Source organism: Papio anubis, chromosome 10, assembly GCF_008728515.1.
Source record: "Papio anubis isolate 15944 chromosome 10, Panubis1.0, whole genome shotgun sequence".
NCBI classification, from domain to species: Eukaryota; Metazoa; Chordata; class Mammalia; order Primates; family Cercopithecidae; genus Papio; species Papio anubis.
The window spans coordinates 14337769-14357544 of NC_044985.1; the positions used below are offsets into that span (position 1 = coordinate 14337769).

Sequence of the window (19776 nt, forward strand, 5' to 3'; positions counted from 1 at the left end):
GCCCAAGTCTTGTCTGTCTCCAGGTAGGTCAGATATTTCCTACCAACAACTATAAAGGAAAATTCCAGAGCCTCCCTAGAAGTCGCTTCAGGAAAGGAACATACTGGAGAGATTATCTAGCATAGGCTGAACCTGTGTAAACACTAGAAACAAAATGAGGGGCCATTATGTCTCATGTAACTTAACATAGAAATCAATTAAACGTTTAAATCCTGAAAATGTACTATCTTCTTATCGGACAAATATTTTTATGTAGTACCAAGTCCGCTGGATACCAGTTTGCTGTCTGGATAATTTTATTGAAGATTCACATTGTTTTTAGGTAGAATTCACCCCAGGTTCTAGAAATGGAACAGGTAATAAGGCAAACTCCAACAGTGTCTTCTGCCATACTGGCCATAAGTTGCCATTTGGGATGGGCATTTGACCTGAAATCTGAGAATATGTGATGGGAAAATTGAGAAAATCATAATTTGCCACTCTGTTGCTTTGGGCACTATAAGGCCTAGTACTTCTACCTGGCACTGTTCAGTACTGGGCCCGGAAAAAAGCAACATTCAGGAGATGAGTGTCCACAGAATAGCAGAGAAATGGAACTGAATTCTTGATATGTCTGAAGCTTGCCTTTCAATTATTTAAGACAATAATCTCTTTCAATTATTTAAGACAATAAAGTTATCTTTATAGCTTAATTTACAGTTTAATTCATTTTGAATAAGGTTTATTTTTTTATTTTTTCTTAAAAGCAAAACCACCCCACTTAATATTAGTAAGACTGGGAGTGGTGTGCTGTTAATAGACTGTCCTCAATTATGTTATGCAGGAGAATAGTGTAGAATTTTCTACCTCAAATGAGAAACTGATGATTTTTCTACATTGATGATACAATTGTTAGTGAGTGGTCTCTGCAAAGTTTTGTCATAAATGGGTCTAATGTAGTTGCTGCCTCAGCATCCACTTTAGTTGTTTGAATCCCTGTTGACCCTGTCACCTTTGGCCTCACTAAAATTTCCCTTCCCTGTGGTTGCCTGTAGTAGAGCCCACTTGTTCCTCATATCACTAACCCAAAACCCAACACATCCTACAACTACTGATCACAAGAGATACTTAATTATTAACACCAGAGTCATGTAAATAAGTTTCCCATTTTCTGATGTGTTTTCTTTAAATTAGCCCTTCCACAAACCACACTAGAAAGCCAAAAAAGTAATTCCCATGGACCTTGAGAAAGGCATAGTCCCCTAGGTATGCTCATGCTAGTGGAGCCCCCTACTTACTGCCTCTGGACTTCCTGTTAGCTACCCCAACAGCTCTGAGATCTCTAAGTAATGCATTTCTTCAGTTTCATGCATTTTTTTTTTCATTTCCTCATGTGTCTCACTTGACACATACACCTGAAATTAATTTCCCCTGTCAGGGCTCTTATAGAGAGTCGATGTCTTGGTTTATGGCCACTGTCCATGGACAGACCTCAAGACCAAATTAGGAAGAGATCACAGCATAGAGTGAATAGTCTAAAGATGGCTAACTACAGGCATTTGACAGTTGCCTCCTCCAGAAAGAAGTAAAATTATGAATAGAAAATCACTCTCGAAAAGAACATGTAAGAGAGAACATTGGAATTCAGCAGAGAAGTGACAGAAAACATCTGAGGCACAGAAGGATAGGATAAAAGAATTAGCTAGTGTAGCCAGGATCAGCTGGGTTCCTGAAGACCGCCCCCAACCCCCTGGTGCAAGGAAAGGGTAAGTGAGAGATCCTCAGCAGCCACATTCCCACGGAGGACTCCTGCAATCCTAGGTACAGGAGAGCCCCTGAACCCACATAGCCCCTTAGATTATTAGCATCGGCAGTTGCCTGGAGATCCTACAAAGGCACTGCTCCAGAGAGGGAATACATGCTAGGTCATACACACCCCTGGAGACCTAAGAAACTTCAGCACAATGTCATTTTGAGAGTCCAGTCTCCATCAGACGGCATCCCGCCCTGGTGCTCAACAGCCCCTGCGTCTCCACATCTTGGGAGTCCTCACTGAAATTTCCCATGTCCACTTGGAGGGCTGCAGTGGTGCAACACCAGGTAGACCCAACAATGTGGCAGCGTCGCCAGAACTGTACGCCACACAGAGTTCTACACCCCAGGGAAAGGGTGGCACAGCACACCAGGAAGGTTGCCCTAGGACAAAGGACACCTAAGCTGTGGAAACTCCCCAGGGGTTAAGAGCTTCTTTCCTGTGGCTGCTGACAGCAACTCCATTCCCAGCAGCAGCAGTCTCTGTGCTCCAGCTTGTGCTCTGAGGGCAAACTCCTCCTGCACACCACCACGGCTGTGGCTGCTGCCAGGAGCCAAAGTGAGCAACTCTCAGAGCCTGAAAGCTGCCTATATGGGGCTACTGACAACAAGCAGCGTGGCTTCTGTGCTCTAATATATGCTCTAAGTATGTCCTAAGTACGGGGTATCCCTGAATACCACCACAGCTGCTGCTGCCACTGGGGAGCCAAATATAGACTCCCCAGAACCTGAAGGCTGCTTCTGCCTGCCTGAGTCTGCTCCCACTGACAGCAATTCATTGCCTCCCAGGAGCAGGACTGCTGCACAATTTCACACACTGTAAGAACAGGCTTTCTTTATCTACCACTGCAGATTGTCCCACCCTACCTACTGTAGCCTGCACCCATGTGCACCACCAGAGGGCGTGAGTTCAGGCCGGCTTGGCATGGCGTCATCCCCAATCAGTACCTGAGCATGCCACCCAGGGACCTGGGGAGCACCCTGGCTGGTCCAGCTTTGCTAGCATCTGTGCACTCCTCCTGCGGACCTGAAGATGGGCCCACACAGCCTGCCACCAACACCACTGCTAGCACTTACCTGCATGCACCAACTGGGTTCCAGCAAACTGTCATGCCTAGCCCATCACAGCCCCATTAACAAGTGCCACCTGGGAGCCTAAGAATTGCCGCATCAGTGCTACTACCACTGTTCATGCCACACATGCTATTCGGGGGCCTATGAACCTACACACCCATCTGTCCCACCACCTCCATTGATGGCACCTGAATTAGCTCCCTGAAAGCCGAAGGATCAGGCCACCTGGACCTGCCAGCACCAGTGCCTGCATAAACCATCTAGGTGCCCAGAAAAAGAAATATTTGGCCTGCAGCTGCCACTACTGGGGTTCAAGGACTGGCCTACCTGGCATCTTTATCTCTAGCAAAGGTTCACCACAGCCTCCACTAACAATTATACCCAAGCCACTAAAGAATTCACAAATACTACTGATGCTGTTCACAGCTGAATATATATTTCAAAGACTTCATTACTGTATGTACCCAGATTTAAAAATACCATACTCAAGCAACATAGACACATATTCAGTAAAGTCTTCCCCTATGAAAGACAATCCAAAGAATGAAATAAGTGACTATTTCACCAGATGTGCAGATATCAATGTAAAGATGCCACATATGTGAAAAAGCAGGAAAACTGGACACATCCAAAGGATAGTAATTCTCTAACAAAAAAATTCAGGAAAAAAAAATGATGAAATGCCAGAAATTGAATACAAATAAAAAAGCTCAGTGAAATCATGTGAACACATAAACAATATAAAGAAATCAGAAAACAACAATTCAGGATATGACTGAGAAATTTACCAAAGATATAGATACCATTTAAAAAAAGAAAATCCCAGAACTCAACAATATATGAAATTTTAAAGAATGTATTCCAGAGTTGCAACAACAGATTAGATTAAGCAGAAGAAAGAATAACAGTGGATTTCTCAGGAAAAATGAACAAACAAAAAAATCTTACAGGCCAGGGGAGAAAGGGATGATATGTTCAAAATGCTGAAAGAAAAATCAGTCAGTCAAGAATAATATGCCTATCAAAGTTATCCTTCATAAATGAATACGAAATCAATCTTTCCCAGATAAGCCAAAACTGAGAAAGTTTTTTGTCACTAGATTGGCCCTACAAGAAATGCTTTAGAGAGTCCCAAACCTGGAAATGTAAAGATGATATATCGTGGAAACATATGAAAGTATAAGGCTCCTTAGTACAGCAAACACATAAATGAGGAAGATAAAACACAAATATTACCATTTCAACGAAACCACCAGACCACGATGATAAACTACAGAGAAATAAAAAAGAAAAAAAGGATATACAAAACTACCAGAAAACAATTAATATGAGAAGGCTAAAACGTCACATATCAATAATGACCTGGAATGTAAAGAGATTAAATTTTCCACTTTAAAGATGTATACTGGCTGCATGTAGTTTTTAAAAATGATGCAATTGTATGCTGCCTACAAGAAACTCTATCAGTAAAGACATACATAGAGTAAAAGTAAAGGAATAGAAAAAGCTATTCCACAGAAATCTAAATCAAGCAGGAGTAGCTATACTTACATCAGATAAATGCACTTTAAGTCAAAAACAGTAAAAAGGGAGAAATAAGGTCATTACATAATGATAAAGGGATCAATCCATCAAGAGGATGTAACAATTATAAATATAAAAAATACTCAATACTGGAACACCCAGATATGTAAACCAAATATTACTAGATCTAAAGGGAGAGATAGACTCCAATACAATAATAGTGGGGAAGTTCAACATCTCATTCTTGACATTAAACAGATCATCTAGACAAAAATTCAACCAAGAAACATTGGATTTAAACTGAACTTTAAACGAAACGGACCTAACAGACATTTACCTACAAAACATTTTGCACAACCGCTGCATTCTTCTGATCAGCACATGGAACATTCTCTGGGATATACCATACAGTAGGCCAAAAACCAAGTCTTGGTGAATTTTTAAATATTAAAATTATTTAAAATATCTTCTGAGATAACATGAAATAAAACAAGAAATCAATACCAAGAGGAGCTTTTCAAACTACACAAATATATAGAAAGTAAACAACATGCAAATGATAACACATAAATACAGAAGATCATCAGACACTATCATGAATGACTATATATGAACCAACTGGAAAATATGGAAAAATTGTATACATTTTTGGACATATGCAACTGACCAAGATTGAATCTGGAAGAAATAGCATGGCTTCACTGTTGAATTCTACCAAAAATATTAAGAACTAACACCAGTTCGCCTCAAACGCTTCCAACAATTGAAGAGGAGGGAATTCTCTCTAACCCATTCTGTAAGTCCACATTATCTTGACATTGACACCAAAGACACATTTAAACAAAAAAAAAAAAGAGAGAGAAAACATCAGATCAATATCTCTGATGAACATGGACACAAATATCTTCAACAAAATACTGGAAAACTGAATTCAACAGCACATAAAAAAATAATACACCATGTTCAAGTGGGTTTTATTCCAGGGACACAAGGACCGCTCAGTATATGCAAATCAATAACTATAATACATTACATCAACAAAATAATCATTTTTATACATGAAAAATAAGGATTTGATAAAATACAATATCCCCTCTCTTGATAAAGAAAAAAAAATCCATAAACTAGGTGTAGAAGGAACATACTTCAACATAATAAAGGCCATATATGATGACCAAATAATGAATGTGGAAAAGTTAAAAGCCTTTTTTCTAAGAACTGAAACTAGACAATGATGCCCATTTTTTCCCACTCTTATTCAACATAGTATTGGAGATTATAGCCAGAGTGATCAGGCAAGAGGAAAAAAAAAAATCTGGCAAATTGGAAAAAGGAAGTCAAATTGTCTCTCTCTGCAGAGGACATGATCTTTTATCTAGAAAAACCTAAAGAACCCACCACAAAATTTAGATCTGATAAATTCAGTAAAGCTGCAGGATACAAAATTAACACTAAAAATGTCATTCGTGTTTCTATACATAAATAATGAACTAGCTGAGAAAGAAATCAAGAAGGCAATTCCACTTATAATAGCTACAAATAAAATACTCAGAAATAAATTTAACCAAGCGGGTGAGATACTTTCACAAGAAAAAAAATAAACTGATGAAAGAAATTCAAGAGAATATGCACAAATAGAAAAACATCTCACGTTCACAGATCAGCATAGTTAATATTATTGAGAGAGACTATACTACCCAATCTGTTAGATTCAATGAAATTCCTGTCAAGCTATTTACATCCGTTTACACATAAATAGAAAAAAAAAAAAGTCTGAAAGTTCGTATGGAACCAAAATAGAGCACAAATACCCAAAGCAATACTGAGCAAAACAAAGTTACAACAATTATACTACTTGACTTCAAAGTTTGTTACAAGGCTATAGTAACGAAAATAGCATGGTATTCTTATGAAAACAGACATACAGGCTAAAGGAACAGAATAAATAACTCAGATAGGCCAGGAGCAGTGGCTCACGCCTATAATCCTAGCACTTTGGGAGGCCCAGGCAGGCAGATCATGAGGTCAGGAGATCAAGATCATCTGGCCAACAAGGTGAAACCATGTCTCTACTGAAAATACAAAAAATAAAAAATAAAAAAATTAGCCAGGTATGGTGGCGGGTGCCTGTAGTCCCAGCTACTCGGGAGGCTGAGGCAGAAGAATAGCTTGAACTCAGAAGACAGAGATTGCAGTGAGCCGAGATGGCACCACTGCACTCCAGCCTGGGTGACAGAGTGAGACTCCATCTCAAAAAACAAAACAAACATACAAAAACCAAAACAAACAAACAAAAAAAGAACTCAGATCCGACATATTTATAGCCAATTGATTTTTGACAAGGCACCTAGAGTATACATTGGAGAAAGAATACCCTCTTCAATAAATAATGCTGGGAAAACTGGATTTCCTTATGCAAAAGAGTGAAACTCAACTCCCATCTCTTTTCATGTACAAAAATCAACTCAAGATGGACTAAAGACGTAACATAAGACCCAAAACGATAATGGTACTAGAAGAAAACATAGGAAAATCATTTAAGGACATGATTCGGCAAAAATTTTATGATTAAGACTTAAAAAACACAGGAAAGAAAAACAAAAATAGACCAATGGGACTACATTAAATTTAAAGGCTTCTGCACAGCAAAGAAAATAATCAACAGAGTTAAGAGAAAACCTGTAGAATGAATGGGGGAAAATATTTGCAGACTATTCATCACACAAGGGACTAATATGCAGAATATACAAATAACTCATTTCAATAGTAAAAAAACAAACAAAAAAGGAAACACAAAAAGAACTGCATTAAAATGTGGACAAACGACATAAACAGACATTTCTCGAAAAAAGACTTACAAATGGCCAACAGGTATATAAACCAATGTTCAACATCATTCAGCATCAGGAAAATGCAAATGAACACCACAATGAGATACCATCTTACCCCAAATAGAATGGTTATTATTAAAAAGACAATAAAATGACAGATGCTAATGATGAAAGAAAAATGAACGTTTATACATTGTTGGTAGGCACGTGAATTAGTACAGCCTCTGTGGGAAACACTATGCAGATTTCTCAAAGAACGAAAAATAGAACCAATCCCACTACTAGGGTATTTATTCAAAGGAAAGGAAATCAGTGTATCAAAGGGATATCTGCAGCCTTATGTTTATTGCAACACTATTAGTAATAGCAAAGATATAAATCGACCTAAGTATCCATCAATGGATGAATTGATAAAGAAAATGTGGTATACATATACAACAAAGTACTATTCAGCAATAAAAAAAATGAAATCCTGTCATTTGCAGTGGCATGAATGGAACTGGAGGTCATCATGTTAAGTGAAATCAGCCAGGCACAGAAAGACAACTATCCCATATTCTCACTCACATAGGGGAGCTAAAAAAAGTAGATCTCCTGAAAATAAAGAACAAAACAATAGATATCAGAGACTGAAGAAGGTGTGTGTGAGGTGTGGGGAAGATAAAGAGAGGTTGGTTAATGGGTACAAACATACAGTTAGAAGGAATATGTTCTAATGTTTCACAGCAGAGTAGGATGACTATAATGAACAAAATATTATATATTTCAAAATATCTACATGACTTGAAATGCTCCCAACACATAGAAATAATAAATATTTGAGGTGACGGACACCCTAAACACCCTGACTTGATCATTACATTCTGTGCAGGTAACAAACTATCACATGCACCCCACAAATATGTCAAATATCATGTATCAATTAAGAAAAAAAAAGTAAGTTTGGACATGGATTTTGTGCTTAGAAAGGACACAGCATTAAGGGACATGGCTCAAAAGTCAGGGTAGTGCTACCTGAACGCTATTTTTGGTACTTTCAGTAAGTTCATTCATCACAGAGGTAAGCTGCTTTGAAACTGTTCAAAGCAGAGGAAGATCCGCACCTTTGCTATGAGAGACCTTTCTGCCTGTGGCCTGCATTCCATGTTGGCGACACTCAACGTTTTGAAACATTTAAGACTTAAGAACTAGATTTTCTACCTCAAATCTTGTCTAGTGGAAACAGTAAAGTTAAAATTATGATGGGTTTAAGACTGCGACACAGGAAAAGCCGAATCCCCAAAGTCTCCTCTCACAACTCCAGCGAAGTAATCTCTGTTTGTTGGAGGAAATAATGACTCCAGTGTGAGAAAAAGCTGGGAAGCTGACTGGGTTGAAAGGACAATTTACCTTTACCTTGTTTCCCTAGGCCCACTTTGTTCAATGTGCCCCAAAACACATTTCAGTTGAAGATTGGAAAGATAGAAGCACTTGCTGAGAGTGGACAGAAAACTTTAAGCTCATTAGTAGCTACAAATAGTGGCCAGATAAGTCTATGACCTCTAGTACATGAAAAACATTGTAAGTGAATATAACAGTGTAGATAAAAAGTCTGACTGCATTTTTAAGAAAATATTTGATAGCTGACATCTTTTAAGCCTTATCCTTACCTCTCCCCATTGTGGCCCACATCTGAGGAAGCCGATGAGAAAGCATGGCTGCCGCCTCTTTTGAAGCCAGCAGAGGTTTAAACCATATAAGCCGTGGCTCACCTGTAAGAACCCTTGGTAGAGCTGCAACCCCTAACCACAATAAAATACCTCAGCCAGCCACTTTCCTGACCCTTTTAAAGCTTTGTTAGGAGCAGCTTGGGAGGCCTGGCCCACCCTTCCCACAAAAGCCCCAATGTAGATATATCCTTTTCATACCTTCTTGTATGTGTGGCAACATCAGTCTCAACAATTCAAACTAACTTTTGAGCGGGGCTCCTTGCTGCCTTTGCAGGGCAACCAAAGTAGACCTGAAGCCTGCTGAATACTTAAGGACAGTGTATCACCAATAACCTCAAGACTGACTTCCAATGGCTTACAATTTTTTCAAGCTATGGGATGATCTCCGGGCCTCTGAATAATCATTATCACGTGGAAATGGACTGCTTTTTAAGATTTCTTAAAGGAAAAGCCTCCCCAAAGTGCAGTACCTGTGACCATGGAGAAGATTAAAATGTACAGGAAAGTTCTTCCGGCAAGGGCAGAACAAGGACCAGACAGTGGACTGAAGAACTCACTCCAACAAGACAGAGAGGCGTTCTTATTATTGCCCATAGGATAGCCTGTGTGTGTGTTATAGACAACTTACCACTGTTTGTTTCCAACTGCTCCTTCTCCAAAAGGTCATTTTTATGAAAAATTATATATTGGACTAAGTTTTATTTGCCCATAAATACTGAACTGTGAGAAGCTGTCTATGAGCCTGATGAAGAAGACAGGTCATCTGGTGAGCCTAAAGATCAGAGCTAGATATTATAGCAAGATAATACATTTTTAAAAAATTTTATTTTGAGAGAAAATGAGCAAATCCCAGGTTGATGAAAACATATTGGAAAAGGCATACGTTACAGAAACTTGTGCGTGGATGTTTATCTGCCCAAAAATGTTGTTAAGAGTAGCTGTTGGCTGCTTCTCTAATACCCATTTTCCTTTTTCAGATAACCCCCTGTGTATAGTAGAATCTGTGTGGCTTTGAGCGATTTTATTCCATTCTTAGCTCCTGGAGTGGCACATGTGTTCCAAGGCTAAGATAGTTATTCTCAGGACTCTTCTGAGAAGTTTTGTAATAGAGATGCCCTTTTCTTGCTTTGGATGACATGGTGTTCAGATGGTTAATTTTGGTACTGCTATAATACCAGCCTGAATCTGAAGACAAAACAGGAGTTGAGGAAACCTCAGGAAAATGGAGCTGGAGCACTAATCAAATGCCACCTGAAGTCCACCCTGCCTCTGCATTTATTCATTTCTATAAGTAAAATAATCCTTTTTTAATAAGTTAAAGTTCGGTTTTTGGTTATTTGCAATTATAAGCATCCAAAGCATTGTGGATTAAGAAAAAAGACTGAGTTATAACACATCATTTCTGACGAGGAGTCTGCATAGCTCTCTTCTATAATACTACAAGAAAAAATTCCATCCAATGTTAAAAGACCCATGATTATCGTCTATTACTTCTAAGGCAAAATGAAAGGAAAATAAATTCAAACTCTGAGTTATACCTAAATGTCTAATGTGTAACTAGAATTTTAAATCTTTAAAATTAAAACTCTTATTCAACATACCTAAATTGTCAATCTTCATCTGAAATCTGCTCCTATTCTCATGATACTAGCAAATGTCACCACTAATCTTAAGGCCAGAAGCTGTGGCCTCACCCTTAACCCCTCGTTTGTTTTTCAGGCCCTATATATAACCTATCCCTGTTGATTGTAGAATTACCACCTGAACGACCCTCACTTGTTTTCTCTCACGTGTTCAAGCTATAATTATTTTCTCCCTGACCTGACTTTCAAGGTCAACACTTGCTTCTTCTAATCTGGCTTCTCCAGCACAGGCACAGCAATCTTCCCATTACTCTATTCCTCTCACTCCCTGCTTTACACCCTCCAGTGCCTTCTCTTCTCTCTACAGATAAGTGCAAAGCTTTCTGACGTAAGTGAGCATGATATAGAATAGAAAGCCTGAACAAGTCTAGGTGTCACTTGTTTTTCTTGTCTCTTTTTGCATCAGGTGACCCTTGTAGGCAGCACTCCAGCCTGCTTGTAGCCTCCAAGTCTGACCTGAAGCTTCTAGAAGGTCTATTTCTCATGTTGTGGCCTCTGCTTGGAGGTGCCTCACTTTGCTTTTCCTCCTGGAAAAGACCTTTCCTCACTCCACCACCAAGTCCAATTCCTCCTATTCACCGTAAAAGTCTATTTATGTAACCTTTATCATGATTTACAATTATGGAGTTTTTACTAGATTATGTGATTATTTGATTTATATATGTCTTCTCCAGTATGCTTTAAACTTCCTGAAGGCCAGATAGATATCCGTTTATCTGCTTTCATACAGGATTGTCTGAGGTAAAGGGGATACTCAGTAAATATTTTCTAAACAAATGAATGAACATAGTCCAGGGTGATAAGTGAAGTGCATTTATTCTTTTGATTAAGCAACAAAAATTAATCCTGTTTGACCTTCCTTCCAGTAACATTATAAATTCTGTCACAAACTTTGAAGACAAGCACATATGGGTTGAATGTATGTGATGAATCCCAGCAAAAGCCCTACAAAATTGAATATAGCCTAAAGGAAGGATATGTTACGTGTGACAGAAGAAAGATTGCCAATTTAAAAATCAGAATAGCAAAGTCCCAGGTGTCTTGTTGTACCTTACATGAGCCATGTAGCTGTCTTAGTCAGCTCAAGCTGCCATAACAAAAAGAGCATAAACTGTATGGTTTATAAATAATAAGCTATTATTTTCACAGTTCTGGAGGGTAAAAATTCAAGATGAAGGTACCAGCAGATGGGGCATCTGGTGCAGGCCCACTTTTTGGTTCACAGACTGTAGCTTCTTGATGTATTCTCCCATGGTGGAGGGAGTAAGGCAGTTCTCTGGGGTCTCTTTTTTAAAGACACTAATCCTGTCCATAAGGGCTGTCCCCTTATGACTTAATTACCTGCCAAAGGCCGTAATTTCTAAGACCATTGCCTTGGGTTGGAATTTGAACATATAAACCCTGGGGAGGACACAAACATTCAGAACATAGCAGTACCTTATAAAAAAGCACAGTTCTCCAAAGCCTCAGTTTCTTCTTCAATAAAGTGAACATAAGAACCCATCAAACTCAACCAATGGGGTTACTTATATAACGTGTTCACCATAAAAAAAGCCAGGCAGTTTTCCAAATAGACTTCAGGTGTCTCATTTTCCTTAAGCAAAGGTGGACACCCCAATCAGAGGTGAAAACATTTTTTGGAACCCCAGAAACCTGTTGTTCTTATTTCTACAATGGTATTTTCTCCATGATGCCTGTTAGAACCACAGTCTTTCTTCCTGGAATACTCTTGTAAGTTTACTTCTCCTAATACTATAGAAAGTGACTCATATGCAAGTCAACCAATACGTTGCCAGATTGAGCACAAAGGGACTTACATCATCTTATATGAACACTAAAGAATCTCAGGCATACAAGGAAGAGACATGCACTTTGAAGGAATGTAGTTGAACTTCACATACTGCTTCCACGTGACTATCTGTGACCTTCAACAATCATAATTCTCAACGACATCGAAGTTCTATGAGGATAAGAAATAATGGGTCTAAAACCCAGCAGAGTTTCTGCTATGCAGTATGTGAAAAACAAATGTTAACCATAGCTGTTCTGTTATTATAGATATTGCTGATCACCTTCCTCACATTCATGATATAGAAAAATTTAGAAATAATCAGTCTATGGTATAACCATGTTGTATACTTCTTTATTAATAATTGTATATGGTATTGCAACTCACTGAAAATTTAATAAAGATTTCTGCTTTATATGGATTACCTAAGTGTTCGTGGTTCTCAAACCTCAGAGGAAAATACTTTGTAATTTCTCTACCTAGGAGGTCACATTTGTCCAATACGAAGTAAAAATGTGACTGGGCTTCAAACTCAAGCAATGTGATTATAGAATACCTTGACCACTATTCTTATTATTTCACAATCCTTGATATGCATCCCTATACAAGCAGCCATCCTGATTCTACAGTTTCATATGTCATGTGATTCTCAAAGATGATGGTATCGGTGCAACATTTTGCTATAAAGATGAATATGATACAGTCCTTGTTACCAACACTCTTCTAAATAAAACATGATACACGACATTATTTATTTTTAAGTGTGATGATGCATGCATACACAATGAATGAAAGTGCTGGGATTACAGGCTTGAGCCACCGCGCCTGGCCAACCAACATGGTTTTTAAGAATATTATATCAACAGAAACATTGCCATCTTGGACTGCAAGAGACAGACATAGGAAACAATGACAAAAGAACGTTGAACTTCTACAATTCTATAAGCAGGAAATGGGATCATGGTGCTACTTAGCTGCATATGTACTATCCTATGAAAAAAAGGAAGAATAGCTCTTAGGGTGACACAGATGTTAGAAGGACCACCTGCATCCCAGAGGACAGAACATCAAGCCACAGAGGATGATCTCAGGCTTTGAAATCCAACAAAATTTTTTTCTGCTGGGTTTTGAACTTGCTTGTATTGTAACCAGTGATCACCATGTTCCTTGTATTATGCAATAAAAGTGTCTATTCTACACCTGGGCCACTATTGTATTTTGGAAACAGATGACTTGTGCAGTTCCATACATCCACAGATGGAGAAGAATTCTACTCCCAAAAGGATCCTACTCAGAGTCTCACTCATATATGACTTAGATGAGATTAGGGACTTTCATTTAGATGAGATTTTGGAATTAGAGTTCATGTTATAATAGGTTGGGACTATCAAGGATATTGAGAGGTGATAAATGTAGTTTGCATTTAAAACAAACGTAAATTTTTGGAGGCCAGAGGGTAGATTTTTAATAGTTTGAATAATGCCCCAAAGACATATCTACCTGGAAGCTGCAAGTGTGACTTTCTCTGGGGTGGGGTGAGGGGGTGGGAAACAAGTCTTTGTACATGTGATTACGGTAAGGATCTCACGATGGGATCACCCTTGATTTAGGTTGAGCCTTAAGTCCAAAAACAGGTATTCCCTATAGAACTGGTAAAGTACTGAGACACAGAGAAGACCACGTGAAAACAGAGAGGCAGAAGCCACATGGCTACAATCCCAGCAACACCAAGGATTGCCAGCAGTTACTAGGAGCTAGAAGGGAGGCATGACAGGGATCATTCTTCAGAGCCCCCAGGAAGAATCAACCCTGTTAACACTTTGATGTCAGGCTTTCGGTCTCCTCAATTGTGGGAGAATATATGCCTGTCATTTTAAGCCACCGAGTCTGTAGTAATTTGTTATAGTAGCCCTTGTTTGGAGACAAAAAGAAAAACTAGACATTTTCATTACTAGTGCCTTATACACTATAAAGGCAAGATGACTATTCCACATTTATGTTCTCAGCAAAGTGATTCAAAACAAATATTCAAGCAGAGCTCTGACCCACCTATTACACCTCCAGTATCTCCACATTTTTGACAGAAATAGCTCTGTTTAACTACTGCCTTTGCACACTGAAATTTTATGTTTGTGACTTCATTTCACACTAAAAAATCAACTTGGATACCTTAACAAGGCACAACACTATTTATTGGAAAGGACAAAATCGGTGTTATCACTGACATGATATGAATTTTCACTTGCATGCTATAAATGGAACATTGACAAAAAGAACAGAAAAGGTAGAACAAAATCACCAAAAACTATATAAGAAAGGTTTGAAACCCAACAGGATAAAATAGAAACATTAAGACAATGTTAATAATAAATTTAGAGAGAAAAAAATCATTTTCCTACCAAAATTCATAGCATACATAAATCCAGAGCAGCAAATGTAAAAGATTCCCCTTCCGACAGAATCAGATTCTAACTTGAAATATGGTATCTTAATTCCCAATTACATGTGCATTTTTTTTCTACAGCAGACATTAAGCACAGAAAAAAAACTTTAAAAATATATAAAATGTATAGAACTTAGGTAATAAAAAAATATACATACCTCAAAACCCAGAGGCCATTGTGAATGTAACTCTCTCTCTCTCTCACACACACACACACACACACACACACACACATATATATATCTCCAGCAAGGATAATAAATGTTGCAAAGTAAGTTATATAATAATTTCACTGTCACGTTGGTTTCTATGTGAGAGACACACATGGGGTTTGAAAGCAAGTCAGTATTTATAATGCAATACAGAGTGTAAGTCATAGTCCAAGATGGGATTTCTGAAATGTCACCAACACATAAATTTACTGCTATTGCCAGAAGAAAAATAAAAGCATTGAATACAACCAATGCAGACTGAATGTTAACAGAAAATCTCAATTGCAAACCATATTTTCTCCTTTAAATTTTACATTCCTTTAAGGACAGCCTCAGAGGTTTTGAAAGAAGAGAAAGAAAAGATAAAGAAATAATATTCACTATTTACTTAGAAGAATGCTATTTGACATATTTATAACTGGATCAGAAATTGATGACTTTAGATATGCTTCAATCTATAAAGTTTTTTTTTTTTTCTTTTTGTCAAAAGCCCTATAAAAGAGAGCTGCTTCATCAAATCCCAAACTGTATCTTGTTTGCCAGAAAAATAATGATTGGAGGCAGATGTCAGTCGCTTTTATAAACATGAGTCAACAAATCTAAGATGTAAAGGAATTTTCAGGCCAATGAGAATTAAATAAATGGATTTCAAGAGTTCTAGCATCAGAAATTCAGTTTCATAGATACGTGTCAATCTAAAAGGATACCACATTTAAGTGATGGCTCCATACATTTTATTTATGCTAATATGTAATGTGTTTGCCTCTTCAGTGAAACTGAGTGATGGTAGTTAGGTTGGGTGGCAGAGATGCAGCGATGTGAAAGAAAGCAGTATTTGATACTGCCAGTTATTCATTCTAATGAATTTTTCCTTAAGCAATGGAATGTTCACACTTGTCATTTGAGTAGATGGTATAAATAAAATGACTTTTCTTCTTTTCCTATGGTAAAGAGAATGACAAAAAAAAAAAAAAAGAACAAAAAACGACCATGATAATACTATGTCACAATAAGTTTAGAATAAGGACATAGTTATGCTGGCTAGGTGTGGTGGCTAATGCCTGTAATCTCAACATTTTGGGAGGTTTAGGCTGGAATATTCCTTCAGGCCGGGAGTTTGAGACCAGCCTGGGCAACATAGCAAGATGCTGTCTCTACAAAAATTTTAAAAATTAGCTGGTATGGCAGTGCGTGCATATAATCCTAGCTACCTAGAAGGCCGGGGCTGGAGAATCGCTTGAGCCCCAGAGTTTGAGGCTGCAGCGAGCTATGATTGCACCGCTTTACTACAGCCTAGTCTCAGCAATAGAGCCACACCCTATCTCTAAATATAAAAGTAGTTATGCTTGTATCTATTTTATGTTTTCTATTAACACATTTTGCTCATAAAATACTAAAGTGAGCAGATTAAAATGACATATATAATATCTCTACACCTTGCTTTATACAAAGCCTGGTACGACAAGGCAATGTGCTCTTCACAACATAGAAAACCCTTGATATACATCTGTGATGGTTTGAATGTGCCCCCTAAAAGCATGTGTTGGAAACTTAACCCCTAGTGCAACAGTGGTGGGAGATGGGACCTACTGGGTGGTTTTGAGGTCATGAGAACTCTATCCCCATGAAGAGATTAATGCTGACTATAAAAATGTTTGAGGCTGAGATTTCAATCTTTTCCTTTCTCTCATCCTCACTTAGCCCTTCCACCATGAAACAATGCTACAAGAAAACCCTCACCAGATGTTTGACCCTCAACTTTGGACTTCCCAGCCTCCAATACTGGGAACCAATAAATTTCTGTTCATTTTAAAGTACTCAGTCTCAGATATTCTTTTATAGTAGCACAAAACAGACTAAAGCATTGTCATTATATAGATTTGTGATTTTGCAATTAGATTGTGTGTGTGCGTGCATACCCTATTGGGGAAAAGGAAATATCATGAAACTAGAAGAACTAATTACAATTGATTTCATGAATTTTCAAGTGGTATTAAGTAACTTTAACTTTTAGCGTCAATTTGTTGGTTTCTGTTCCCTAGGTTGGCTGGGAAAAAGGCATGTGTTATGGTGAAGTGGTGCTTTGTAAAAGGCAATTAGACTTTCCTGACTCCTGTTACACAAACTGTCCTCAGAAATGCCAACTTGCTTTATGAGATGATAAATTTTATATGTCACCTTGACTGAGCTATGGGATGCCCATATAGTGGTATAACATTATTCTGGGCATTTCTGTGAGGGTATTTTTGAATGAGTGTAACATTCAAGTTGGCATATTGAATAAAGTAGACTTTCCTCCATAATATAGGCAAGCCTGAGTAAAACAAAAAGCTGACCCTCCACTGAATAAGAGGGAATTCCTCCTGCCTGTCAGGCTTTTATAGCTGGTACATTGATTTTTTTTTTTTTTTTCCAGACTGGAACTACACCATCAGCTTTCCTGGGTCTCCAGTCTGCCATCTGCACATCTTGAGACTTGTCAGACTCCATATATATATATATGTATGTTTATATTTAAACATATATTCATACATGTGGTTATTTGTGTGTGTGTGTGTGTGTGTGTGTGTATTCTATGGTACTATTTCTATGGAGAACTCAATTTAATTCTGGTAATTTTCCATGTTTGACTTTTTTTTTAAGGTCAACTATGCTATTTGTGTAACTATCTGTAAGACTTTGGTCTTGTTATTCTACTTTGTGGAGAAAGCCTGGTTTGGACTTTTTTTCTGGAAGTACCTGTTTAGTAATTACTGCAACCAGGTATGCTCTCTTGACTGGGCTAACACAGAATGCATTTGATTTCTCTGAATATTTACATGAATAATTTTTTAAACTATACGTTTTATTTTCTATCCATTAAGTCAGTAGTGGATAAACTGTAGCCCCAAGGCCAAAGTCACTCTGTCACCCATTTTTCTGGTAAAGCTTTATTGGGACACAGCCATCCCCATTATTTATGTACGTGTTGTCAATGGCTAGTTTTGCCCTACAAGGATAGGGCCAAACAGTTGTAACAAAGACTAAAAGCCAAACGTATTTAAAATTTGGTCCGAATAGACAAAAGTTTGCTGATCCTCACATTAAATACATCTCTAGATAGTTCATTTATATCCCTGTAGATACACTGTCTACTAAGCGAGGAAAACGGCCTTATCATCCACATACCCTGTGTTTCCATTAGCCCCTAATGGACCTCATGGCATGGCAGATGATTAAACATGATAATGACCTGATTTCTTGACTTGAAGATGAAACAAAAGGAAGTAGGGAGGAGAAACAGACCAGGAATATTTAGGAAGTGCAATATGTTTTCTTGAGGGCTGAGAAGCTTCTGTGTTGTACTGTAGTGTTTATTATTATTATTATTATTCCAAAGAACACAAAATAATGTGCTTTCCTACAGCAGAAGCAATGTTTTCATTTTTAAGTTACTAACAACAACCACAGTTTCTTGCTTAGAGTAGGTGTCCAAGAAATGTGTTTAATGAATGAATAAAAATGAGTAACCTAAGCAAATGTTCTAAGGCCAGAAACACCATGGTTGAGAGCTCAGGGCTATATAAAAGGCAAAGGAGGGAATGGTGAGAAATCAGGTCAGAATACTAAGCATAAATCATATTATGAAAGACCTACAAAACTAAATTAAAGACTTTGATTTTATTATTTAGGTGATGGCATGACCATTGGAGAATATTAATTAGAGGAGTATTATGGGTTGAGTTGTGTTTATATAGAACACCTTAAAAGGTCAATATTAGAATATTAGAATAAATGTATGAAACAAGAAATGGAGAAATAGAGGAATGTTATGTACCTCTTAAAGCAAATAAAAATGTACTAAATATTTGACAAACAACTAAATATAAAAATTAAAAGTATATTTTAAATTCATTTATACATTTATTTATAGAACTAAATAAATCACCCACATAGAAAAACATGTAGAGGAAGTAGAATCACTTTATTAGAATGTTTGGAAAGGGTTATGTAATTCACAACTCCATGTCTCTACATCCTCTAACAAGAGATTACACTTTATTCATGTAAGTTGCACCTTGCTGAAAATATGTTCCCCTGGGAAGTTTTACTGACTTCTACTTTGTATGTCAGAGAGAAATATAAATCTCCAAATTAGTAGAGCATATTGATAAAATTTTGCCTTATGTTCCAAATTTTCTAAAAGTCAGTTTGATACCTTAACAATGGCAATACTAATATCATACTGAATGGGCAAAAGCTGGAAGCATTTCCCTTAAAAATCGGCACAAGACAAGGATGCCCTCTCTCACCACTCTTATTCAACATAGTATTGGAAGTTCTAGCCAGGGCAATCAGGAAAGAGAAAGAAATAAATGGTATTCAAATAGGAAGAGAGGAAGTCAAATTGTCTTTGTTTCCATTTACATGATCCTATATCTAGAAAATGCCATCAACTCAGCCCAAAAGCTTCTTAAGCTGACAAGCAGCTTCAGCAAATTCTCTGGATACAAAATCAGTGTGCAGAAATCACAAGCATTCCTATACACCAACAACAGACAAAGAGCCAAATCATGAATGAAGTCCCATTCACAATTGTCACAAAGAGAAGAAAATACCTAGGAATACAGCTAACAAGGGACGTGAAGGACCTCTTCAAGGAGAACTACAAACCACTGCTCGAGGAAATCAGAGAGGACACAAACTGATGGAAAAACATTTCATGCTTATGGCTCATGAATAAGAAGGATCAATACCATGAAAATGGCATTACTGCTCAA

The 19776-nt window shown here is 37.7% G+C and overlaps 1 long non-coding RNA gene across 2 annotated transcripts in view; it reads right to left on the bottom strand.

Moving 5' to 3' along the window:
* LOC108581753 overlaps window positions 1–19323 on the bottom strand; it is a 137921-nt gene extending 118598 nt beyond the window's left edge. For both annotated transcript variants that reach the window (XR_004176486.1, XR_004176487.1), the window contains exon 1: window positions 14963–19323. This is a non-coding gene — a long non-coding RNA (uncharacterized LOC108581753). The remainder of the gene's footprint in view (window positions 1–14962) is intronic.
* Between the last annotated feature and the right edge of the window lie 453 nt (window positions 19324–19776).